Genomic DNA, 27,036 nt, shown 5'->3' with positions numbered 1-27,036 from the left:
CCTTCTTCTTGAAATAGACATTGTAAAATTCTTCTATATAAATGTATGTTGTCTGTTTATCATACTAAAACTGGGTTAGTTATTACAGTACCACCTGAAAGGCAAAAACATTTCATCAGTCTAAGAGCCAGCTCCCTCCAAGTTAATTTTTTTAAAAAGAAGTGGGTGTGTGTGCATGTTTCAAGTATTAGGGAAGTCATTTAGATGCTTTCAGTTTATTAAAATGTTTTATGAAAGGAACCCGTATTTGCCTTCTGGCATGTACAGATCTTCACCATATGACTGATTTTACAACAAGGGTATCCTCAATGTTAGTAACAGTTTCTGTCTTCTTCACCAACAACAATGAGAGCTGAACTCTGGTCAAACTGTGACAGAAACTGCCTTCTGTATTTTTATGCACTTGTTTAGTTTCTCTGCAGCTCTTGCTCCAGCGCTTTGTTAGGGTTGAATGGGAGAACACGAGCGATGGTGAATCAAGTGGGAGGCACAGTGAGTAGTGAAACCAGCAAGTAAAAGGTATTCCTTCACTATCAGCTTTGCTCCAAAATGTTCCTCTATAGGAAAAACAAAAATGAAACAGTCAAAACACAACTTTATTTATCATGTAGACATATATCACATTGATATTAGTCACAAGGTTTCTGGCAGTTGAGAAAACAAGGGTTAAAGGGCCAGTCTGAAACACAAACTCTGTCTCAAACACAAGGATGGTACCTCGGTAACTTACGACAGAGAATGAGGGACTTTCACCTGGTCCTCAAACCACCCAAAAAACAATATGATTGCAGACAACAAACCATTTATAAGACCTCAAACCAAAGACAATTTCTTTGAAGATGTAAGGTCATTAAGAGGAACAGAACAAAAATAAACCATTTCACATGTTTGATAAAGGAAGTAAAATAGTAAAACAAATGTTGAAGGTGGATTTACTCCCTGTAAGCTTTATAAAGAAAGAAAGAAAAACTATTAAAACACAAAATTGTATGTTTGTCTTTTGATTCTGGGTGGTTTCAATTGGGGGTATGAAAACACAGTAATGACTTTAATGAAGAGGACTTGTTCTTAATTGAGATTAGATTTCTTTTTTATCTTGCTGCCACATCAAGGATCCTTTAGTTCCAGCCTGAATGGCGTCTCATTGAGGTCCATTATGTGGTTGATCGACCATGTTAATTTAAACTGCATGCCATCAGTTAGCTGGTGTAATTCTAACAGACTACGCTGCAGAGTTCCAGTGGTATAAATCCATCTGAGGATGGAGATCTTTGTTTTATTATTTTATTTTCCCCTCATAAATTTAGAGAACAACAAAGCCACTATGTATTTGTGCTTTGCAACAATGTAGGTATATAGTAGTGCTTTAAATCTTCTCATGGTGCTTAGTAGTACATAGTGTTATTAAGATTTCCTTTCTTTAAAGAACGTGTTTGTTTTTCACATGTTTACATGGTAACAGTCTCATGGTAGGCTGTGTTCCCCATACCTTGAGTGACCCCCACCCAGTCCCTCCCCCATGTCTTCCTCTCTCCTGCTTGGCAGGCTGGCTGAAAGTGGCTTTTAGTGCAATTACATGGGTTTCTACACATCAATTAGCAATCCAATTAAATCTTGATGTGATGAATAGCGGTGAATAGAAGTGGATGAACTACTGATCTTGCTAATAATGATCTTGCCGATTGCGTTGATCATTCACTGGCTAAGGAGACAGGCACGCCAAGGTCATCAATTAATACACAGATGGAGCAGTAAGAGGAATGAGAAAAGCTGATATATGTTATCATTTCAATAGTAGCTTTACAAATTATATATTGTTTGATTTTCCTATGCATTGTGGATATTAATAGATGTTTCTTTTTAGAGAAAAGCATAGCACATTATCTTAACTCAGTAGCCCTTATACATGGACAACCTTTCTATGACAGGTAAATGAATAATAAGTTGCTAGTAAGTTCTTGAGTTGATTAAATGAAAATTAATGTGCTCTAGTGCTATTTCAGCTTCCTGGTCCAAATATGTTCTGCAGCTCATTTGTCATTTTATTGTACTTGGTAAGCAATATTTTTTTTATTTTATTTTATTTTAATATGCATCATGTTGTTTGTGTCTTCACTCAATTTAAAATGTGTTTTGATAGTCTCTGCACATAATTCAGCTCTACCAGGTGTTACTGTCTTCCACATCAGATATTATCTAAAATTAGTTGTAAAATATTGACATTTGACAAAGTCCATTATTTATCACTCAGTATCAGTAATTCAAAGTCTGTTCATGTTTACAGGACTCTAGAGGTGTGAAAGTCAAGCTTAAAGGACACAACCGTAATTATTCTGTTTCACAAGTGAGAAAAGTAAAACTGTCTCAACCCTTTTCCCTTATGACACCTTTAGAGAGTGCTGAGCACCTTGCTAATATTTGAGGGTTCACGCATACGTGGTTACTCTGGGCCACTGGTTAAATCTATTTGGGTCAGTAGCTTTATTGAATTAGATTTAATTCCTTTGCACTCTTTTTCTTTCCACTCTGTCAAGATCTGATTAGATATTTTAGGACAAGACACTCCATACAAAGTGTGGTCTTGAAATTTTAATTATTCAAAAGGCAGCATAATGATAATACAGTATGTGATGTTATGCCAGGCTCAGACTACAGAGGTTTTAAAGTCTTGATTGATTATAAAGCACTTTAAATCACACACAGAGGGAAAAACTTCAAAGCTGATGTGCTCTTTAATCTCAAAAAGGCACAAATTGCAAGATTAGAAATATTGGTACATCACACATCACAAGATTTTTGTGCCAGTGGAAAAATGAATCACTTAACAAAATATGGACAAGCAAAAGGAAAAAGTATGGAAATTGTTGCACAATGATTTGTTTTAGCATTAGCTAAACATTGTAGTGATAAAATCAAAAAAAAAAAAAAAAATTAAAAACAATTGAAGGGGCTTGGAATAAACAAAAAATGACATGGAAATGAGATGTTGATTGTAATGTGTCTATTTTTTGTCAAAATATATCTAGTTTTTCATAAAGTTAGCTTCAGGAATGAAATACACAGATTAGATATATCACACCATACCAATTCCAAATGAGAGCTGACTGAGATATTTGACTGAATATCTTCCCGTTCATTTGGGGAGGCTAGATCAAGAATATAATAACCCAAAGGTTCAAGGCATTTTTAAAAAATATTTGAAAATGCACTTAAGGCATTAGGTTTTGCCTGAAATATAGAGACATAAATACCTGTTAAAGGACCAAAAAAATAGGATTTTTTTTAAAAAAGCTTTCATCAAGACTTGGTATGATGACACAAATACCTTCTAGGTAAAAACAAGACTTTCAAATAAAAAGAAAAATAAAAAAAGTATCAAATACACATATTTCTACTTCCTGAATGGGATTTTATTATTCTCTCCAACAATTCATCATAATTCAGTAAAAGAAAAAAAGTCATCAACTTTATCTATCAGTGCTAATTCAACTCAAATAACAAATTGCAGAATTGGTTGACCTCATTTCTTATGCAGGGCTGCTAACCTGTATGTATTTTGTGTAGCACGCACAGATTTTGACTTGAAAATATGCTAGTACAATTCATCTCACTTAAAAAATGTGCTGACTTCTTTTGCGTTTGAGTAATTGTGCAGTGCTGCATTGTAAACTAAGAAGCATCTAGCCAAAGACGCAGATGAATAAGGAAAAGACGAAACAGATGAGGAATTGGACCAATGTTAGTGTTGGATTAATTTCCAGCACTTTCACCCCCTTGTAAAAAAGTAATGTACAGTTTTGTAATGAAGCTGGAGCTGCTGATTTAGCTTTTTTTTCACCTTGATATCTGTGTCATTCTTCTTACTCTCTTCACTTCCTGCTTAAACTTTCCTGCAAAAATAGAGGAAAAGTGAAAATGTGAGTAGATCTTTTTAAAGTTAGCAACATAACAGGAGTATGTGTGTTAAGATGATCAAATGGCCTCCCAGTGTTTTTATATGATTAATTAGTACAGTCATAGTACAATCAGCCATCAGTGACATGCAGCAGCACGAGAACAGACCCTAAGCACAGGAGCCAAAGAGCTGGGGTCTACCACGCCAGACAAGACCCAAGATGCGGTGCAAAGATGCCGCTTTGACAGTTCAGAACACAATAATTCTATGTGAAATGCATGCAGGCAAAAAGTACACAAAACCCTATAACCAAGTTGCTGTTATAGTGTACAGGCACATGAGCTCCATGAATGGATGGTCAATTTTGGGGCGTCAAACTGTTTTAGGCAGTGTTTTTTGAAGGTTCCAGTCATTGAAAACCTATTGATCAAAGAAAAATAACTAAACCTATAAATTTAGTATTAGTGAGAATATTTTTTGGCTTGGTTGTAGCTGTTGTATTTTAGTTGTATTTCAGAAACATGTTTTAAATTCTCTTTCAAGACTGTATGATGCAAAAAAAAATCTATAAAAATCACAATTGACAATTCTCGTCAATCAATTAATATTCAATCATTTTATGTCATTATAAACTACTATTAATCATGTTTCATTGTTTACAATTTAGTGACTACTTATTATATAAATTGAGTTGTGTACAATGTGGTCCACTGCAAAAAAATATGACATTTATTAGGCTGAAATTTTTCTTCTTTGGGTATTATACACATACTCTCACCCCCCNCTCTATCTTTCTCTCTCTTCTTCACACACACAAAAACACGCACACACACACACACACACACACATATATATATATTTAAAGAAACCAAGAAAAAGAAAAAAAGAAATGTCAGACAAAGAAATACAAGAATCACCTAGCTTTGTTTTCAAGGGCAAACACAGAGTAAAAATTAAAAGCAGTGGAAGAATATGTCTATTACTGCTAAGAGTATAAAAACATGTTCAGTTGTAGAGTTGAAAGGGCCTCTGCAAAGTGTTTTATATAGTCTACAAGCAGAGAATGATCTGAATGTTAGTATGATTGTCTTGTACACATATAGTGGTTTTGAGAAGCTAAGATGTCCCAAGCTCTTTTTTTTATTTCATAAAATCCCCTTGGTCCTGAAGATTTAATACTGACTCTCTGCAATGTTCAGTGGGTTTTTATTTTAACATGAAATCATGTTTACTGCCAACACAGGAGGGCTAATATGCATCTTTAATTGAAAAAAATCCTCTTTCACATAGCCTTTAAATGGGGGACTAATGCACTAAACTGTTGACTTATTCTTTGTGAGTGTGTTGCAGAGACAAACTTTTGTCATGGTTGCAACTTATGACTGGTCACTGCCTATACCAGACTGTTGAAAATAAAAATGATATATATATATATATATATATATATATAAAATTTAAAAAATCTTTAAAATAGTGATTCTGTTGAAAAATTTGTTTGGCATTACATGTTATACAGCAAAGGGGAGAATATTGAAAACATTTACATTTAATTTCTTCAGTAGATTCTTATGACTTTTAGAGTTACTGTCAAAGTGCATCAATCTGTTCTATTGGGACATAATGGCTATACCCTTTTCTTGTTATTTGTTGGGTTTATTCTTATTTGTCACTTGTGTGTAGCACCTTTATTTCAACTTTGCAACACATGGTGCGTTTTATGGTCTTGTTCATCTACAAAGTTAAAAAATTCATGACTTTATTAAGGATAAATATGCACATTTCAGCAGCAATTTTATTACCTCTTCTACCTCTGGAGAAGTTGAGATACACATATCTTTACAGCTGCTTTATATCTAAACACAATGTGGTCTTGTCCCAGGGTTAATGTTTAGATGGTGCTTTGTGCCGGTGGAACAAGTTAGGAGCAGCTGGCTTGGTGCTGTTACATGAGGTTATGTATTGTATGATGAGTAGGCCATCCATCAGGGAGACTGCAGCTCCCAGTGGTAGTATTTTGGATGGTGCTGCCTGGCCACACTAGTACGCAAACATTCTTAACTTATTCTGGTTATGGAACACCAGGATTACTGAAGCCTTGTATGGCCTCCCATATCACATCTGTGAATCACATTTCCTCCTGCACTAACTTTAACCTACAGACTCTTTTATAGTAGTCATTATTACATAAATTATTACATTATTACATAGACCTACTTTAGGTCTGAGTAACTGTTCCTGAAAGCAAATTATATAATGTTAAGGCATTATTGTGTCTACCTGCTGTAAATATATATATACACACACATAAAGACACACATGCCAGAGGTATCTTCAGGTCCCTTTGGGGCCACTTATTCAATACTTTTACCTTGGATATCAGCATCTGTGCCTCCATTGTGATTTGTGAATGAAGCTGACCTACTTCTATGGGCTTCTTTGAACACTACATGCATATTTGATGTTCATCAATATGTTCTATAAATTTTAAATGCATGTATATATAAAACAGAGGTGGCGGAATCATCACAGTGGTCACCATTTATCTGTGGAAGAGCCTATCTTGCAAAAAAAGAAAAAAAAACAGCATTCCATATTATTACTGATTTTAAATAATTGATTTACAACCATTTGCTTTTTATTTAGTTAGTTTTTTTATTCCCTCACCGCCTTTTAGTCCTATAGTCGAACAAAATATCTTGGCTTTTATTGTACAAGCTCAGTTTCTTTTTTTTTTTCTTTTTTTTTTCAACTATAGGTTGTTTGGATGATTTATTGTTTAACTGTTTAACTATCTATCTATCTATCTATCTATCTATCTATCTATCTATCTATCTATCTATCTATCTATCTATCTATCTATCTATCTATCTATCTATCTATCTATCTATCTATCTATCTATCTATCTATCTATCTATCTATCTATCTATCTATCTATCTATCTATCTATCTGTCTGTCTGTCTGTCTGTCTGTCTGTCTGTCTGTCTGTCTGTCTGTCTGTCTGTATGTCTGTCTAACATCTCACTGAAATTAACAAAATTAACTTAGTTTTGTTTTTGAAGCATTAATGTATTTTTTTACTATTTAAATAGATTTTTATGTTCTTTTAAATATGTAATTAGTTTCTTTTCATAGCTATTCATTGCTTAGAAACATGGCCATCATCATTTGGCCTTTTGCTCTTTTGAAACCACATGAAAATGGGACTGATTTTCTGCTGCTTACATGTGCAGTGAACCGATTCAACCAACTGTGGAACATTTTAATAATCTCACAAAAAGTGAATCTTCCTTTTGTGTAATACATTTACATATCATATCAGCAGGTCTAAATTGTCAGACCAGATTTAACAAAGGGTCAGAACTTATGGGGGTCATATGGTGCCTGTATTTTTGCAATAATTTAGATACAACACAATTGGATAGCGGGTATTATACAGTTGGGAACAGCCAGAGAGAGCTGAGTTTCTGGGACAAAACGGTTGTATAGGAAAACAAACAATGCTGTCATGTGATATGCAAAAAACATTGAGATGAAAGCTCATTAATATCAGTAGCTCAGTGGTCAGGGCTGCTCCTCATCATTCTGAAGCTGCAGGTTCGAGCCCAATTTGTGTTAGGAATGGCATCCAGCATTAAACAAATGATAAATGACTCACTGGCAACCTTCTGAGGGGAGAAGCCAAAAGAAGAATTAGTTTTAATTGCAGCAACATACTAGATACTAAAAATTTACAGACACCACCACACAAAAAAAAAAAATTCTGCAAAATAAATAAAACAAATTCTTCCTTTTTAATCCTTTTTCCCAAGTCACTCAAATTTTGTAAGGCCTTCATAAAACTGTTGGAACATGCTTTGGTCAAAACATCAGAGAGATACAGTAGAAGACAAACATCCACTGCTAAAATGAATGCCTCACTGACTGAAAAACTTTTTTTTAACTGTTTGAAGTTAATTGCAGTTCACATTTTTTTCAAACTTTGGTGACCCCAATCAAAGTACCATGGATGTTTTGCAGACAACCAACATCCACATATTTGCTCTCAACTACAGAAACAGTTCTGATTTTGTGTGTGCTTACGATATTTAACATTTGTCTTTTACTTCTTATCTCTTTTTCTCGCTACTGTTTTTTTTTCCAAATCAATACAACCCTCCCACCCCTTTCACATTTAGTTTTCGTCAAAATCAGCATCCATGAATCCTAAAACTAACCTCATCATCAAACCTGCTCAATCATCACTTCTGTCTAGACTCTATAAGGGGGCGGAATGAAACAGTCTAATTGCCAAAGACACCTCACCCTTCACAGCTTTTCTTTATTATGCACACAATGTCAAATAAAGTCATTTATTGACTTTTAGTCGCTATATGATTTGAATCTTTTGTCCTTATAAAATATTGATTCTGTGGGATAGGGTACATAACTTCTTTATTTAATTCTAATTTAGTTTAAGAAACTTTATTAATACACTTTTAAATTCTCCTTTCAGTTATTTAACCAAAACGCCCTAGGATTACATTTAAAATTACCCTATAAAATTAAATTTAGTTCTGATGTTAAGATCAAGTAAACTGTTTAAATGCATTTTCATTATGTCCACAGCGTGTTACTTATGTTGAAATAATTATCAACAGTGACAATGAAATTCAGCAGGACCTGCCCACCATCTGTTTAATTCCATACCCTAAACCCAATTTATTATTTGTTTTATTTTTTAGCCTATAATTCTTTACTTACAAGGACATTTATCTCTGCTTCTCCATCTAAAATGACATCCTCTCTTTTGTTGGTGATTTGAGAAACCCCATTAACAATGAATATAACCATCATTTAATGACTTCTACATGCCCTAAAAAATCTTAATCAATAACACAGTGAATAATCTGACTGAGGTTCTTCACATTGTTGTTTTATTGCAGCCATAAATGACCCTGACCCTTAACAGGTGATTGCTAACATTGGTTTGTTTGTAAATGGAACTTAAAGTTCAGTGTTAAAAAATGACAGCCCTAATGATGTCTTGCACCGTCAATGTTACCGTCAGATAAATAACCACAATGTTTTTTATTGTGTTTTACTGCATTTATGTATCCCTTTTGTGCTCCTTTTAGTTCCCCTTCCCTCTTACCACCTTGTGAATATTTTAAAGTGACTTGAAAAAGCTAAAGGTTGCATCACACTGCTTATCATTTTTTATTTCTCCTATTCTTACTTTGAGATACTGGCTCTTCATTATTTATCTTTTTTTCTTTGGAAAGAAAGAAATCAAATCAAATAAAAACATTTTTCTTTTTGTTGCAAGTGTGAAGTAAATTGCTATTCCCTTCAGAAAACTGCACTCCATTTTTTACTTTTTTAATAGCTACTTCAAGAAAGAGGATTGGTGTGGTTACAGTATTTTCATGGACAAATGTCACTGTGCTTGAAGTACTTAAATAGGTAAACAAATGAATAAATATTGGGCAGTTCCTAGCATTGGTTGGTTAGCAATTCCAGGTCTTTATGTGTGAAGTTTGCATGTTCTCTTTGTGCATGTGTGGTTATTCTCCAGATATTTCAGTTTTCTCCCACAGAATTAAAACATGCACAATAGGTTAACTGACAACTCTAAATTGTCACTAGATGTGAGTGTGAATGGTTGTTTGTCTTGATGAGCCCTGTGATGGGCAGATGACCTGTCCAAGGTGCACTCTGCCTCTTGCCTAGTGACTGCTGGAGAGTAACAGTGTTACTCTTCTATGAGTGTAAAAGTTGTATCACACAATCACACTTGCACACAAGCCCTTAACATACTGCCAAATGGCCCACTGGCACTGGTTGCAGCTCGTCTTCCAACCTTTACACTCTGCTTCTCACATGCAGAGTGCAAACAGCTGTGCCCAGTCATCTGCGGGATGCAGAGGTAAGTCAGCACAGAATAAGCAGATGGAAGGAAGGATACACATGTACAATCACAAACAGAGGAAATGCCAATAAGGCATATTAACACTTGCTACAAACCACATTGGCCTCTCAGTCATTTGTCCATCTCTGAGATGGAGCCAGATCTTTCATATCAAAAGTGTTGCATGATCTCAAAAAGTGTATAAAGTAGATATTTTGTTGACAATTTTATGTACATATGTTTATGTATCTGCTATGATTAACTTGTTTTTTTCCATACATTTTTTTTATTTATCTTTTTATTATTGTATTTTGTTTTTATGTAGTCAACTATATTACAATATTACTATACTATATATACAATATACTATACTATATATTACTATATTACATATTTTGGTCACATCTTTCCTAATTATGATGACATCTTTTCCCTCTGGTATTTGTTTTTTTAATTATTTTTTATTAATTTATTTTAAATCCATAAATTCCTCCCTTGCTGAGCCATTAGCCACTGATGAGCAGTCCATGTTTATCTTTGAATCTTACATCATGAAAACATCTCATCCTGCAGACAAAAATATTCTAACAGAATGAAGCTGAATTTTAAACAATTTAAACAGTGAAAACAAAATGATTTGAACTTCAGCTTAAAAAAAAATCTGTTGATTTGTTCAGTTTGATTCATTGTGCTTTTGCTGCTAATGTTAATACTTTTTTTTTAAAACATGATTTTAAAATGTTTGTTTTCTAAGAAAACTGAATCAGTTCATTTATATGCCTTGGAAAAGTGCAGTTTTTTATTCTTGAGCCATGACTTTCAAATGCATTCAAAATATTTGAGTATACCAAAGCTTTATTGCTTGAGTGATTCTGTTCTCCTTGACAATAGGGGTTAGGGCGTTTTAGGGCTCCTCAGTGTTTGAGCAGTTAGGGTCTTTTGGCTCAGGGCTAGGGTTAGGGTCTCCCCAGGGTTTGAGCGGTTAGGGTCTTTTGGCTCAGGGCTAGTGTTAGGGTCTCCCTATTGTTTGAGGGGTTAGGGTCTCCTCAGTGTTTGAGCGTTTAGGGTATTTTGGCTCAGGGCTAGGGTTGTGGTTTCCCCAGTGTTTTAGGGGTTGGGGTCTTTTGGCTCAGGGCTAGGGTTGGGATCTCCTCATGGTTTGATGGGTTAGGGTCTTTTAGCTCAGGGCTAGGGTTAGGGTCTCCTCAGGCTTTGAGGCGGTAGGGTTAGGGGTTAGCCTCAATATGATTTCAGAACTACAAAATAGATTCAGATTTTAACAACTTAGTGAGGAATTTCAATAGTCCACCATCTGAGTGGAAACATGAGTCCATGTCTCTTTTGAGAATTGAGCAACTGTGCCAAAATAACACACCATGAAAGACATTTCAGAGTCTTTTACTTAATATGCTGTCACAATTGGCTTTTGCGTTCCTTTCTTATTAACATGCATTTCCCTTGATACATTTGCTTTTCTAAGGATGCCCAAAGATGCAGCTTGTCACATCACAGAGGGAGAAGAAACCAGATAGCAGAGTTTCCGGTTTTCAGTTTAGCTGAGATTTTAAATAGCAATCCCCATAAGAGCTTGGCAGTATCAGTTAACTTCCCCATTTACTGAGCAATGGCACCAAGCCAGCCCACCCAAAGATATTGAATAATATCAAGGGACACAGCACAATAGAATCCTCCAGGGAAGATCTCTCACTTCTTAAGATTTTCAATAATCTGATCCACTACTATCTTTATTACCATATGGGATCCAGCAGCCAGGTAGGGGCTGAAGTACCCCGGTTTCATATAATTGATTTTCTGGGAATTTAAGCAAGAGGAATGGGCATGTTGTGACAGAGCAGGAAAAGGGTGCTCTTCAAAACTGGAGCTTTTATTCTGTAAGGCTACATTATACCTTACTCTCAGAGAATCTGATTTTTTTATCCTTGTACAGCTCTCTGAGGTGTTAAAGTACATGAATAAGCTATGGGCTACAAGAGTTCCCTGTTCAGCATCACACACCTAGGCAGAAATTTAGCAGAAGAGGAACGCAAAATATATTCAGTCATTTCTTTTTTTTTTTTTTTTTTTTTTAATAGATGCTTTTTTTCAGGGACTTGGATTATCTATTTCTCTGGACATATCAATTAAAACTATGCAAGACTGTCTCTTAAAATGAAAAGCCATTTAGGAATGTTGTATCAGTTCTAAATGTCAAAACAACAAAAAACATCATCACAAACACACAAAGAATGATTGTGTGCCTTATCAGAAACACAAAACATATCCTCTAGGCGCCAGGCTTTCAGACTGAACTATCGGGAGACTGGGTCTCCAGCCAAATGGAGTTCATTCCCCTCTGAGTGAAAGAAAATGCCATCCAGGATGGATGAATAACTGATGAGTCATTTTCATTTATGAGGTTGAAGATGCTCACACTGATCTGATGTCATGTCTGTCTATGATTAAAATGCATTTGCGTATGAGCTTATGTGACAGCAACAAAAGAAAGAAAAGAAATAAAAAACACTGAGAGGAAATGAGCTTTATTCTATGAATTTATTTGATTTCTTTTGCAATATTATTCTTATACCATCATTATTAGCAGTATATATTTTTAAAATTGATTTTTTTAAATATTTACTGAAAATGAGCGGCTTTGTTGTTTTAGCCTTTTTTTTGCACATGCCAATCATTCAATCAATCTACCAGTTTATCAATCAATCTATCTATCTATCTATCTATCTATCTATCTATCTATCTATCTATCTATCTATCTATCTATCTATCTATCTATCTATCTATCTATCTATCTATCTATCTATCTATCTATCTATCTATCTATCTATCTATCTATCTATCTATCTATCTATCTATCTATCTATAAATAAATATTCAATATTAAATATTTTAAGTCAGCTCCAAAATTAGATGTAAGCCATATAGGTACAAGATTCAATAGGTTTAAAATTAACTGAGTAATAGCCTGATTGAAGGAGTGTTTCATCCTGTTGGTTCTGATCTGCCGGCCGTCTGAATCTTCAGCTGGATGGTTGGAGATAAAACTCTGTCCAAAGAGTGCTCAGGATAATGGAGGACATCCTGACTCATTTACAAAGGGTTTGGGACAAATCAGATAACTTCATAAAGTAAAACTTTTTTTGTTGTTGCTTTTTGTTTTTACTGTGTAACTCACACACGGATCATTTAAGTCAATTTTTTCCAACAGACTCTTGTGGAAGACTTGTGACTTTTTAGCCACAAATCAAATCACAACCTGGTGTTCTGTCCTTGTCCAATTTTGTTGACAGTAATGAAAGAAAAAAAATATATGAAAAGAAATAAAAATAAATAAAGACTGAATTACTGCTAAGAATTTTATTTATTTTTATTTCTTTTAATCCCTTTGGGGGCATTTTTTTTATTTTTTCAAAAGTTTCTTTTGATTGTTTTCAATAGGGCATAGTAATTGACCCTTTCCATAGACATACTATTTTGTTGCTTTTCAAAGATGTGAAAAAGTGCTCTTTTGAACATAAGCTTGGATTAAAACCTTTTCAACAGAAATATGAAACATTTACTGGCAATAGAAGCTCCTGCATAGCTTTACAATCACACATCTGCCCACAAACACATATCAAATATCCACTTTGTATAGACAGAATTTTCTTATGACAGAAACATTTTTTTTTTAAAGACATAAGTCTGGTTTCTTAAAACTTTGTACAATATAGTTATTTGTAAAGTGTTCTGCTAAATCTTCAACAAATGGAACAAGAGCAAACCCCAATGAGAGGTTTTTTTTTCTTCTTCTTCTTCTTTCCAAACTTCACAAAATGTTGCCACATCTCAAATGGCCTACACAAACCAGCTAATTAACAAGGGTATCTCTGTCTTTTCACTGTTTTAGTAAAGTCAGTCCTCCCACTCTGGTGAGCTTCTTGTTTATGTAGGTAGACGGCTCTTGTCTTTTATGTTGTCATAGCTCTCTCAGAACCCTGCTGTACTCACAGCTGGTTAATTACACACCAGCCTCGAAGTCTCTCAAACTGCACACTGTTGCTATAGCTGCAAGACAGTGCCACCGCTGAACTCCCCATTATGGGTTCTGTAAATATAATGCATTCTTGGGGGAATCTAAAGATTTAATTGCTGAGCTGTTGAATGTAACCAGTTGCACTCCTCAAAGTCACTTGTTATTACATGCTGACTTTTGCAGAAAGAGGAGCAATTAAATCTTTCAAAACAAGATCACAATGCTAGCTAAAGAACATTTTGCAAACCCATCAGTTTTCCCCATCAGCAGTGACTCTTTCAGCTCTGCTTGCTCAATTTATTTCAGTTTCCTATTTTTCAGTATACCTAGAGAGATGTTTAACAAGTCACGAGTCCCCTCCTAAATGGAGTGAACAGCTACTGCGGGGAGAGAACGAAGGCTTTACGAGAAGAAAATGTCTGAGGTGTTTGTTAATTGCTGAGAACATTTAGCAGAATCCTTCCCAAACGTATGACAATCCCACCTGTTCATTTGCCAGTCTCTCTGGCTGATGTTACAACATGAAGCTGACAGTGCTGTCTGAGAGTTTGGCTGCTGTCTTGACAGGAGATAACAACTTGAAACAGTTGCCTTGTCAAAACCTGCATCACAATCCTCAAATCATAAACCCAACACATCAGCGCCGTGTTTTATTTGAAAATAGTTTTTTTTATCACAAATTTGCAGCCATGAAAAGAAAGCTAATCTGTTCTGAGGAGAAGAACGTTTGAGTTCTCTGCTTCAAGACAAACTCTGAAAAGGACTCTGAGAATGGGTGTGTTCAAGTTTTACCAAAATAAATAAATAAGCATGTTTTTATCTGGATGAAACTTTACGGTACAATACATAAAAATAATAATGATAAAAAAACATCAAAAGCAACCAAAATTAGAACACACCAAAACAAATAAAAATCAATCAACAAATCAAATGTTTGATGAAACATTGTAAATAATAAACACAATATGAAAAGGAGAGTGGTATTTCAGAAAAGGCAACCTTGACAAAAAGCATTGAAAAATAAAAAAAATAAAAAAACTTTATCTCTATCTATCACTCTCTCTTTGTTCTCCCAGATTATCACATACTTTTCAACTTCCAATGCAAAGCCTGGCACCAGTGTTTCTTCTTATATCATTTCCCACTCTCATTCAAACTGCTACCAGTCAGAATAGTTCACACAAGTCAGCACAGTTTAGGGTTAGGGTTAGGGTTAACCCTAACCCATTTAGCACAAGGTTACGTGAGTAGAAACATTAAAAGTCCAAATTACTCACATACCAATCAGAATGTTTACTTGAGAAGAATAAAAGGACTTTGGTGAGCTTTTAACTTTGAACTCGTAGAAGCAGAAAGATGCAGAAAGATGAGACGAATGAGGAAAAGTGAGTAAGAAAAAGTAGAAAAATGAGGGCCAATGAGACAAGCAGGGTCAGAGGAGATTTGTGCAACTCTTATTGACCACATCCTTGAGCTGTCGATGTGACTAATGCGCTAATGATAATGAGTATTTATGTTGCCGTGTTGGAAGGTTTTCAGCATATCTTTTCAACTTTTTCCCAATGCATAAACATTCACCTCCTCCGGGTCTTAGAAAGGATTTTCAGATATCACAAGCATGGATCCTAATGCAAGCAAACTGATGAAACTCCCGACACTACTAACTTTACTATTTGTATTAATATTAACAAAGTAAAAAGCACAACACAGATAAGATTACAGAGATTATTAACAGTGTTTTTCATCCTATTATCACATATGATTAAACCATGGTACAAAAAATATATATTACATTTTGCAAGCATTTATAGTCAGTACAAAACCTTGGTACCTTAAGCCATGTCTTATAGATTAGGACCTATGGTGAGCACCGCTGCAAAATTGCACACTTTAAATTACCTGCATACACGGACAAAAATAGGTTGCAGAATATGTGTTAATTACATGTATTCCTAGCCCCAAGAGACTAGTCAATACCCGAAATATTTTCTTTTTTTGCAACATTTACACATAAAGTGAAGCATAACAAGCTTTCCACAGCACATACATGGCTTTTATTCTAAACATTTGGTGCTGAAAGGATTGGACTCCAGACAACAGTCTTCAGAGAAGTTAACGACCATGCCATCTGGAGGCAGAGAAGTGTTGTAGCCACTGATAATCGATCATCTTTTTAGACTTTACTCTCACAGATGGTTTAAAAAAAGAACACCATCTGCGTGCAGGTGTTGGTGCTGTGAAAATGAGAAGCAGACTCAACAATAAAAGCAATAAAGCATTTGTCTTCACACTTTCGAAAGTTTCTTCTTTCGGCTGATTTAATGTGTGAGCAGTTGTGCGGCTGTGTGGACAGGCTTGTGTGTCTATTTAATCACCCTGGCATGTTAACCCACAGGACTAAAAACTTGACACAAAATTTATTATTATTGTTTTTGTCTCTCTTTTAGCTTTTAATACAAATAAAATACATTTTCTACAAAGAAATGACATCATTTACATAAAACACCTGTAACACATACCATTCATAAGCATATACTCATTTATGTAACATGTTTTTAATGTGTTCAAACATGGGATTTTTCTCAGCAAGGAATCATAGAGAAATCCTGCCGTTTTTTATTACATACATCATAGCATTACTGCCATCATGCGGTCATCTGTTGCAATTACAAAAAGACTAATCCTTTCTAATCATGTGGTCTTGGTCATAACCGCTATAACCATTTTGTCTTCAGATCAGTACTATCAATATCACACACACACACACACACACACACACACACACACACACACACACCGTTCTTTTTGATTAACCTCTGCACAAGCTGCTCTTTATAATAAAAAAAATGAATTTCACAATGTGTGGACAAAATGACTCCGTAAGATGTATGCATCCATGATCACATATAGATAAACTGATGTTTTTGTTGTTGTTGTGGTTGTTGTTACAGATAAATCTGGCTAAGGATAAATAAATGCAACATCTCAGCACTGTATGTGGATGGCAAGGCCGACTGTAGATGATTAATGGATTTATTAGTTTGGCCTCTAGATGTCACTGTTGACTAATAACTGAAAAAAGTTCCTGCATCTTTAGTAACATCTGTGCATGAAGTGCATAGAACATGCAGAATGTTTAAAGAGGATTAAAATACTAACAAAACATCTGCTTGCAATCATTTAATTTAACCCAAGTGCATTAACAAATTCCCCAAAGGTTCATACAGGAGATTCTTTTTTACAACTAAACAAATATTTGGGGACATATGTATTTTTTTAAAATAAACTTTATTTATGGATCCATAAAAACTTGTAGCAGTAAATGGAAATGTGTTGACATCTGTTGAACCAATTATTACCGTACAAATCTGCAAACCTGTTAAAAGGTTTTGCTTGTTTTGTTTTATGAATTGTTCAGCTCATTTTGTACTGACAGAAAACATCTGGAAACATGAAAGGCCAGTTTTCCTTTTGTTTTGTTTTTTTCCTTTCTTTTCTTTTTGTTTCTTTTGTACGAGCCTCTTTCTTAGTTTTGACTCAATAAATGCATGACAATACTGAATCCATCTCCTGTAAGGATGTTTTTTCAACATAAATGCACCTGAATCATTTCACAGACAGTAACCGCCAAGTAAAATTTGCATACAAGCTACAAAGAATCAAATATCAGAACCTTGACTAACTAATAAACACTCAGAGTGAATGAAGGGAAGCTCAGCTATTGTCCCATTTAGAACTCAGAGCATTTCCACTTGCTTTGTTTTGTCTCCACAAAGTTGAGGGCAGGTTGCTGTAATAAAGCCTGGAACTGGAGAGAAAAAATGTGGAGCTTTTTCTGGCTCTTATCATTGCTCTGTGCCCTGAAGCTGAAATCTTTCAAACTAAGGTGCAGCCTCCAGTCAGCCCAATGCATTTACACCCACAGAGATCACACGCTGGTTTTGAAGCAAAACTGATGCATCTCCTCCATCTCAGAGTTGTTTTTCATGTTCCCCTGCTGGGATTTTCAAAGAGGTAAATCAAAAGGTTTTTCATGCCTGTTTGCTTGCTAATATTTTCCATTACTTGTGGAAATTATTTTGCTCAAAGTTTGCAGAAAACTTTTGTTTATTCACTGCTTTCACAGTTAATTGGGTTTGTATTGTAAGACGACATTTCAGTCTATCTATTTTCCAAACATTTTACCTTCTGAAGTGTGAGCATGATAACTCATCTCGGGCTTTTGAAATGTTTGTGTGTATGTGTGTGTGTGTGCGTGTGAGTGTGTGAGCAAATCCTCAAGATCAAAACCTACAAGTTGAAGTCTGGCTTTTGGAGCTATTGAATGTTCTCCTAGTCTCAGTTTTAGAATAAAAATGTTATTTTAGTCACAACAGACAATGTGTTTTACACATAGTGTTTAGAAAGCAAACGATTATTTGAGCACAAACTGCAAATATTCTTTGAAATTTATCACAAAGTTAACCATTTAAAAAAAAAGTTTGAATATTAAATAGGAACACCAATGATAGTCACACTTTTATAGAACAACTGAAAGATGTCAGGTGTTTGCTTGACTTCCCTTAAACTTAGAAATGTTGGTTAACTCAAAGGAAATTTTGAGATCTCTGTTGATCTTTCATTGCATACTCTCCTTTCATTTTTGACAAATGTCAATGTTGATGAAGTGACCATTAATATATATATACATATATATATAAATCTAATTGTTTTAAAGGACCAAAAAAAATAGATTAAAAAAAGATTATCTTTATTCAACAAAAGCATAAGAAGGTAAAGCCTCTATTTTTTTCTGTTATTTGCACATAATTATAATGTCATACATTTATGCCATGTATTCCACTTTTTTAACATGCCAAAAATGTTTTATGAAGTTTTACATTGCTTAAAGATAAAGGAAGTAAACAAATACGAAAGGTGGCTCGTTTTTCTCTTGTAATTGTATTCTGAACACAACCAACATCTCAGCTTTTGCACCAACATTGCTCATAACTTGGAATTTGTTCTTAAAAAAAATGATATACTGTAATATGTTCCAGTGTGGCCTGCAAAGAAAAACAAAAACAAAACAATACAGCAAATTAGCGCAGTTCCAAGCCTTCTCTCATTAGACCAAAGCTGAACCACAGCTGTGCGTGACGTTGGACGCTTTGATGCCAGGCCTGTTTACATGACATAATGATGTTCATACTGTCAGTGGAAGGCCTCTCGATTGTCTCCATTCAGTCAAAGAAGACTCATGATAAACTCAAAAAAGTCTGGCTGTGGAACTGTGTCTCATTATTGTGGGTAAAAATATATGAATCGCAAATTTAGACTTTATGCAAGTATTTATGGTAGTTTTCATTTATTTATTTATAGCACAAAATATTTCAGGTATTAAAACCACGCCTTAGAGGCATCTGATAAAAATAGACATTTTGAGGAAGTTAATGATCTCATGATCCTGGTGTGTAAAAGGAAGAGTGTTGAAAGTTGTGCGTACGGTTGGTGCAAATGTGTCAAATAATGAATCAACAAATCAAGTTAGTCACTTGTGGAAGTATGTTACTTTCATTGCATCTTTTTTATTTAGTTTATGCTTGTTTTTATAAGCAGTAGAGAATATTTTTGTCTTTGTAGATGGCCTATTCTAATACTGCACTTTTTTGTACTTATTCTTGTTATGTTTTGTCATTCTATATTGATTTTAGATTTGAATTTGGTTTTTGTGTTGTTGTTTTTTTAATTGTATTTTATTTTTGTCATGATTTTATTTTAATCTGTCAAAATGTTTTAGTCTTTTAACTCAACCAAAAAAATAAAGATCAGGTCTTGTGTAGAGCCAGAATTGTTGAACTTGGATTAGATTCAGACAGTAAATCATCACAGACTAGTACAAGAAAAAAAAATACAGAATAAAGCTAATAACTAGTAAATATCACTTTGCCAAAACAAAACATTGTGTTTTACCATATTTAAACTTGGAAAACCCATCAGTAAAACACATCCAGATGTTTAGAAACTCTTTTCTTGCTTTGGAACAGTGTGGCTAATTCTCTGTAAGTAGCTGAAAGTTCACTTGTTCGTGAAGTAACAAAGGATAAACAAGAGTCAAATGTAAAACGTAATGGTTTCTTTTTCATTGTCACAGCTGCTAATGTGCTAATTTGCTTTCGTCTAAATTCTTCAAGTCTAACCTTCACTCCCTGACCCTTCAACCCCTGGAGCAGCAGCACACTCCTACAGGTCATTTGATACCATCTCGTGCCCACGGATTCACTCTATGATTCACTGGCATTTTCTGTTGCTCTTAAATAGTAACATTACAAATCAAAATCAGAAAGCTATGGTTACAGTTAATTCTAATTTTATATCATCTAATGTTATTAACCCCAACCATGTCTCAAAATAACAAATGTCATTCTGGATCAATCATATAGACAAAATTAAATTCTGACGAGCCATATGTATGCATATTTTAGATCTATGGGAATAAACTGTAAAACCTGAAGAAATCCACAGAGAATATTTTTTTATTGTGACAGGAACATGTTAACCACTCTTCTAGCAAGTGCAAACAATGCTGAAATTATGTGAGTATAGTCTTGTGATTTTATTTAGGAATTACAGAAAAGCCAAAAAAGAAATAAAAAATACAAATATCAATAAATAACAGTATAGCAATGAACCACCTTATTTTATCTTAAATAATCCAACAAAAGAGGTCTTTTGCATTCTGATCTCAATGAATTCAGTGAGAGCTGTTAGTTTCAGACAAATATAAATATTACAAGTTGATCATATTCTTAAATAATCAAAAGATAAAAAAATCATAAAAATACAGACAACCAAACTACGTATTTAACAAAGAGCAAAAAAATAAAAAAAATATGTACTTTATATATATATCAGATAATGCCTGGTTCTTGCAATTAGTTTGCTTTACTTTCTGGGTGGCAGACAAAGTACGACCATGTCTCGAGATGGAGCAGTTCACTTCCTGTCTCTGAGCACAGCTCTGATGGGTAAATGTTGGACGGGATCCCCAGCTTTTGACAGTTTTGTGGTGGTTGTGGTTCCTTTTCAGTTTACACTCATTTTTCCTAATCTTGCTTTTACTGTGGTTTTCCTAATTCTGATGTTTCTTTAGATAAAAGAAACAAACAAAGAAAAAACAGAAACAAAGAATCTGTGTAAAAATGCACTGTTGGTGTTTTACACATACTATTGTACGTTACAAATTGTGTTTTAAAAAAAATCTGTTTTCTCAAACTTGATATTTTGCATTTTGTTAGTTTATCAAACAGTTGGTGCAAACTGCTGCAAGGCTTCAGAAACACTATCCCATTCAGTCCCTGTAAGTCCTGCAGAAACCTCCTAACAGCTGTAAGACTGATTTACACAGCAGGGGTCATTAAATGTGCACCCCAAAAGACACTTAGGAGACTGCGAATACACCTCATTGTGTTTGTTTAATGGCTTTCAAATGGGTCAGGGCTCATCTGACTGCGATTATTACATCAGTTTATTATGTGTAAACATAGTCTGATGCCAGCAGAGCATTAAACCCCATGGTGTTGCTTCAATGATCCTGAAGGAAGAAAGAGCAACATAAACACAGTAAAGTGTGACAAAGTGAACATTTTCAGTTTATTTATTTTTTTTCTCCCTAATTTTAATCTGTGATTAATGTCATAACATTCTGTTATAATGTCTGCACATGTGGGGAGGTAACTGGGTATGTGTTTGTGTTTGTTTCCCATGAATGGCACTTTATTTCAGACACTGCTCTAGCTTAAATTGTATTTGTGTTTTGATGACCAGACATTTACTATGATCTCGTTCTTAAAATTAAATTAAAAACAAAACTCTTTGTAGATAATGGTAAAAAACAAACAAAAAAATCCATACATAAATAAATAAAGGTTTGTATAAAAAACTTTTTTTATATAAAACTAGCATTTGCTGGTGACTTGCAACTGTCAAAAGAAAATATGTGATTAGTTAACATGTGTTACAGGAAATAAGTAGACATGACAAAAAATGAATGGAAACATTGACTGAACTTCTTTTTTTGTAATTGTATGTAAACAAAAAACATGTCATTAAAAAGCTTTAAACCTCATTCAAATGTGTTCTTATGTTATTCAAGTTCCACTGAAAAAACATATTTATTTAATTGTTATTGAACACCACAGTTGGTTGTTTCTGGTCATTTAGAGGTAAAGAAATAGGTTGAAAATATGACAAATCTCCTTTTCATTTCAGCTCTGTTAGAAATCAAGAAGGATGCACTGTTCTATATTATTTGTATCAGTAGTGTTGATAACACATTTAGGCCAATAGTGGGGAGTTTGTATTATCAATTTTGAAGGTGTCCTAGCAGTTTAAGCAACATGATTAAGTCAGGTTCACACATGCTAGCACTATAAGCTTCCAGTTTATATATATATATAAATCGATAACCTTAAAGAATCCTAAATAAGACCAAAAACAGGCTGGTGAGTGTCTGGGATGACCATTACCATCCCCGGTGTCGTCTGCAGAGTTTAGGCGGCACTTAGGTCTCCTTTAATGTAAAAGTAGAGCTTATATGTAGGTTTAGGTGTGGACATCCTGTACCTAAAAACATTGTATTTCAGTGTCTAATTATTTTATCAATATTAGCTTAGTTTAAACATTTTGCAGCAATGGACATTGTGTAGTGGTTATCTGAAAATACAAGGGCTAAGATTAAAAAACAACAACAAAAGTAACACAATGTACATATAGTGTATTTTGTATTTGTATTTATTGTCTTGTTTTCATAGTCGTACCACATTGTTCTTCACAAACACCTACTTAAGATACTACTCAGGACTGCTAGACAAATGTACCAGCTCCAGGAAAAAGAAAAGTGGAAAATGGATGGATAAATGGACAAACTACTCAGTTTGGTAGTAGTTACTTTTACTTTTAAGTCTGGAAGCTCTTCTGTCATATCATTTGTATGTGTTAGTAACACATCTAAAAATTCTCACAGGTTTTTGTTTAACGTCAGCATTGTTAAATAAGCAGGCTGAGTGACTTTTACAACAAGGCAGTATATAGTGGGCGGGTTTTAGGGCAGCATTCCAGGACCAGCAGTCTCACAAATAAAACCAAGAAGATTTTTTAGACCAACCTTAAAGCTACAAGTACACACCAGCTGAACGATTGCTTTAGCATACACTGGCCCAGTAGCAGAATTGTGGCCTCTGTTGTTCAGGGCATTATTCAGAGATTTTATCTGCCTTTTATTTTTTCTTTCTTTCTTTTTTTTTGCCTTCTTGCTTCACTAGACATTACATTAAAATGTGTCTAACCAAAGATCAAGAATCAGTTTTTCTTTTCGAAATCCAGTGTTTTATTTTGAAATTTTAAATAACCTGATTGTGTTTTACAGCCATCAAAAATAAAACATGCATTTTCCTAAATATCCATCCACTCTTCTCAGTCACTGACAGCAGCTCATAAACACACGTTTTGCCTCTGCCTCCACTGTGCAGAGCAGCAGGTTCAGCATCAAACAACAGGTGATAGGGTTAAACCTACAACTCCTGCCCTGACTCCGCCTCTCTCCTCTCAATCCTGCATGCCTGGAAGCTAAAAGGGTGGTTCAGGGCCGATTTATGTTGTTCCAGAGATTCACACCAGCAATTTGAGCTGTCAGCATGCTCGTGAATCAACTGGATGAGGCATCATAATTCTTGAAGATTTATTGGAAACACACAGGCCAAATTTTAATACTAAAGCAAGCGGAAGAGTGCCTGAGGCTTTCAGATTGGAGGTGGGGAATATGAGGAGAAAATGAGAGGAAACAGGAGATCAGAAAATGGGCTGCTTAGGTCCCAATGATACTACAGAGTAGTCTGGTTTAAGGGCAATGTGCTGAGTTTGAAAGTCAGAGTTTGATATGACAGTTTCTCAGCAGTGGCTTCACACCTGATTCAAATTTTTACTATTTAAGGCAAAACTTAAGTTCCTAGAAACTGTTAACGTCTTCTTGACTTGTGTTTTTCTAGCTAATGTTTGTAGTCATGGCTTTGAATCCAGTGTTTGAGAGGGTTTTAAAATGGCTGTTCTGTCATCGCTGATCCACAAAATAGATACAAGCTGTCAAAATAAAACAAAATCTTTTCACATTTTTACATTATCCAACCAAAGTAGAACACACACACAGAAAGAAACTCAAACTAAATCAACTCTGAAAAGTGGACATCTCTTTCACAGAAGTTGGAGTGACACCTTTGAACCTCAGAACTAGTTTGAGCGGTTCCCGGTCACTCCCATAAAAATTTTTGTTAAGGCGGGGTGTTAATGAGTTTAATTCTATGCAGTCTGTCAGAAGCCTAACAGAGTGAAAAATACTCCTGCAATTACCTGTCATCCTTGTGACAAAACAACCTCTCAAAGTCCTCTTTGTGTCTCACATTTAATTAAGTCATTCCATAATTTCAGCCGGTAACCCTGGTGACTGCCACTAACACTCGTTCTGTTAAAAGAACCTGAAGTTAATAATGTTGGCGATGTGAACTTGGACATGTTCCAATATGATGTGCTTTGAAGATAGTCCTCACATTTATTCTATTTATAAAAAATTTATTTTAGCACCAATCTTTTCTTGTGTGCCAGTAGTTTATACATTGCAACATTGTTTTTATTAACAGGATTTTCTTTCTTACTGAGAGTGGTGTATTCTTTTTTTTATTATTTGTTCTTATTGAAAATTAATTGCTTGTCAGTTGTGACAAAAATGAAATCAAATGAGTTTAGCTGTAACAATAAATCTATTCTCTGAGAAGCTGACTTGTTATAGATCACGAGGTGATGCCAGGAATCACTTAAATAAACAGTGACTCCAGTGTAGTTTTTGGTCCATCTATTTAATTGAATAACGTTTAATAAACATCGAAAAAGACAAGCCTGTCTGCCAGCAACATTGGCTTTTCAGTGTGTAACAAGAAGCTTTAGAGTTTGACCCCTTTAGCAAAATTTGACTGAATTAATCGAATACTGGATGCTAAAAAATAAACAAATGAAAGATTTGCCAAGGCTTTGTGACCTAAAACCCCCCTAAAAAGACGTACATAACGTACAACTACTAAATGAGTCAATTAGAGAAAATTTAAAAAATAAATAATGAAAGGAAGAAAACAATAAAAAGTACAAGATGCTGTAGGGTTCTGTACCAAGCAGGATCACCAGTTAAAGATGCAATGGTACAGAGCTTTGCATCCTATCATCTGGACTGCCTTTATAATTGTGAGGCCAACAAACTAAAGTTCAGCTCTTTTACACCTTGGGCCTGTTGGCAACCAGGAGGATTCTATATCATGTTTATATTAAGTCCAATTCTGCTTATTTGGATGGTTCCAATTCACAACACAAATAATATTTATTGTTCTTGTTCTGATTTTACTTTAGGAGATTGGCACCAACTTCCCATGACCCGGAAAGTAGAAGTGGGTAAAAGAAAATGGATGGATGGATGAATGACTTTACTTGATACTACAGGAGTTGCTTTAAGATGGCAAAAGCCCTACTTTGGACTTGGCCAAACTTAAACATTATGTTTAAACTGGTGTGTTTTTGACCTTGTCCACCACTAGTGTTGTCTGTATTTTTTTTTTACACTATCACTACCCCCTTAATTTCTCACCAATTTGTCATCAATAGTTTTCAGAATTTACTCAAGACCAATGACAACTTCACCTGAGCATGAAAGCCCTTAAAATGCAATGACTTTGTCACTGTGAGACCCTGTCCTTTTTGACATTTATCATCTTAAACATCAGGGAGACAAGAGAGACATGTGGCGTCCCAGTGAATCAACTCAGAGTGACATTTCAAAGATGGCCTGCAGTGACCTGCTAGTCAATTCATCAATGTCAATGCCATCAAGCTCTCTTCAAAGAATTGGAAAAAAAAAAAAAAAGCTTGCTAATCATGTCAACATGCCATGTCAACACCATCAATATGAAAACAAGCAAATGTTTTCAGTTGAAAACATCAGTCTCCTGCATCATTTGTTTATGTAACTGACCTTTATTTTTATGACAAACAAAATTGTAAACCTAACAAGAGATTCTATCTTGAGAAAACTTGTTTTTGTCTATTTTATACAGTATGTGGATATATAGGGTACATATATGAACATCTGAAAATCAATGTATTTTTTTAGCATGTTCAGTGATAACTTATTCAACATGACTGTAAAAAGGCCTGTGTTAACCACATTTTCAGTCGCTGTTCTTTGTCTATAAATAAACAATAAATATAAATTTTCTTTGTTTATAAGTAAAAAAAAATTAACAAAAAAGCTAACAAAGAGGAACATCAGCCTTAAAAGAGCAGACAAAGCTTCATTTAAGGAAGGACGGCATGAAGACTGAATAAAACCCAAGTTATAGAGCCAGTTAAAACTTCAAAGCTTTACTGAGTCAGAGTCACAGCCAGAGTCACACAGACATATCATTAAGTAACACATGCACTTATGGTAATTAATCATTTCCTAACAATTAATTTTAAAGAAAAAAAAAAATTTAATTAGGTAGATGAGTTTTTTTTTTCTCCGAAGTATGAACATTAATGTCTTTGCTTCATGATGCATCATCTGATTTACAGTTCCATGGTGAGATTCAATAACCACATTCCCACCTGCACTCTGGGTTCTCAGTGACAACACTGCAGCAATAACATCGCCTGTTTGCCTGCAGGGCTGATTGTTGACCTTGTCAAAAACAAACAATAAAAGAAACGTTTAAAACAGGATTTGTAGTGGGTTCAAGTCTTTCTGAGTTTTGTGGGAATTTTATTATTACAAGCATTTACTGTGTCATCTCTCACAAGAAGCCAGTTTAAAATGTATTTTTTGTAGTATTGTGCAAAGCAACAAGCTTATAAGGATTTCTGAGAAAATAAAATTACTGACCTTGTCTTTTCTAAACTAAGTTATTAATCAGAAAAAATGGGGTTCAATGACTGAGCAAGAACATTACAAAATTGAAAAGACAGCTGCATTATATCCCCAAAGGGTCATTATCAGCACCACATGCTTGATTTTACAAGTTCTGTCACAGCTCCATCTGTTCCTGCCACGCCTCTTGCCACAGCCACTTAACTTTCCACAGTCCCACAGTCCAAGCCACGCCCATGTTGCCATGCCCACACAATCACCTTCATCTGCTTCACCTGTTCCTGTCACTATAAAGACCCACAG

At 34.7% G+C, this 27,036-nt stretch overlaps 1 long non-coding RNA gene across 3 annotated transcripts in view; it reads left to right on the top strand.

Annotated features, from left to right (window-relative positions):
* Window positions 1-17,334: 17,334 nt before the first annotated feature.
* The window catches only part of LOC119616933, a 44,572-nt gene continuing 34,870 nt past the window's right edge, over window positions 17,335-27,036 (top strand). The window contains exon 1 of one of the 3 annotated variants that reach the window (XR_005233025.1): window positions 17,335-17,828. This is a non-coding gene — a long non-coding RNA (uncharacterized LOC119616933). The remainder of the gene's footprint in view (window positions 17,829-27,036) is intronic. The other 2 variants (XR_005233026.1, XR_005233024.1) reach the window with 2 other exon arrangements.

The sequence above is a fragment of the Kryptolebias marmoratus genome, linkage group LG4, assembly GCF_001649575.2.
Source record: "Kryptolebias marmoratus isolate JLee-2015 linkage group LG4, ASM164957v2, whole genome shotgun sequence".
Classification (NCBI taxonomy): domain Eukaryota; kingdom Metazoa; phylum Chordata; class Actinopteri; order Cyprinodontiformes; family Rivulidae; genus Kryptolebias; species Kryptolebias marmoratus.
Note: the sequence above shows the minus strand (reverse complement) of the source record. Positions and strands in the feature narration are given on the sequence as shown.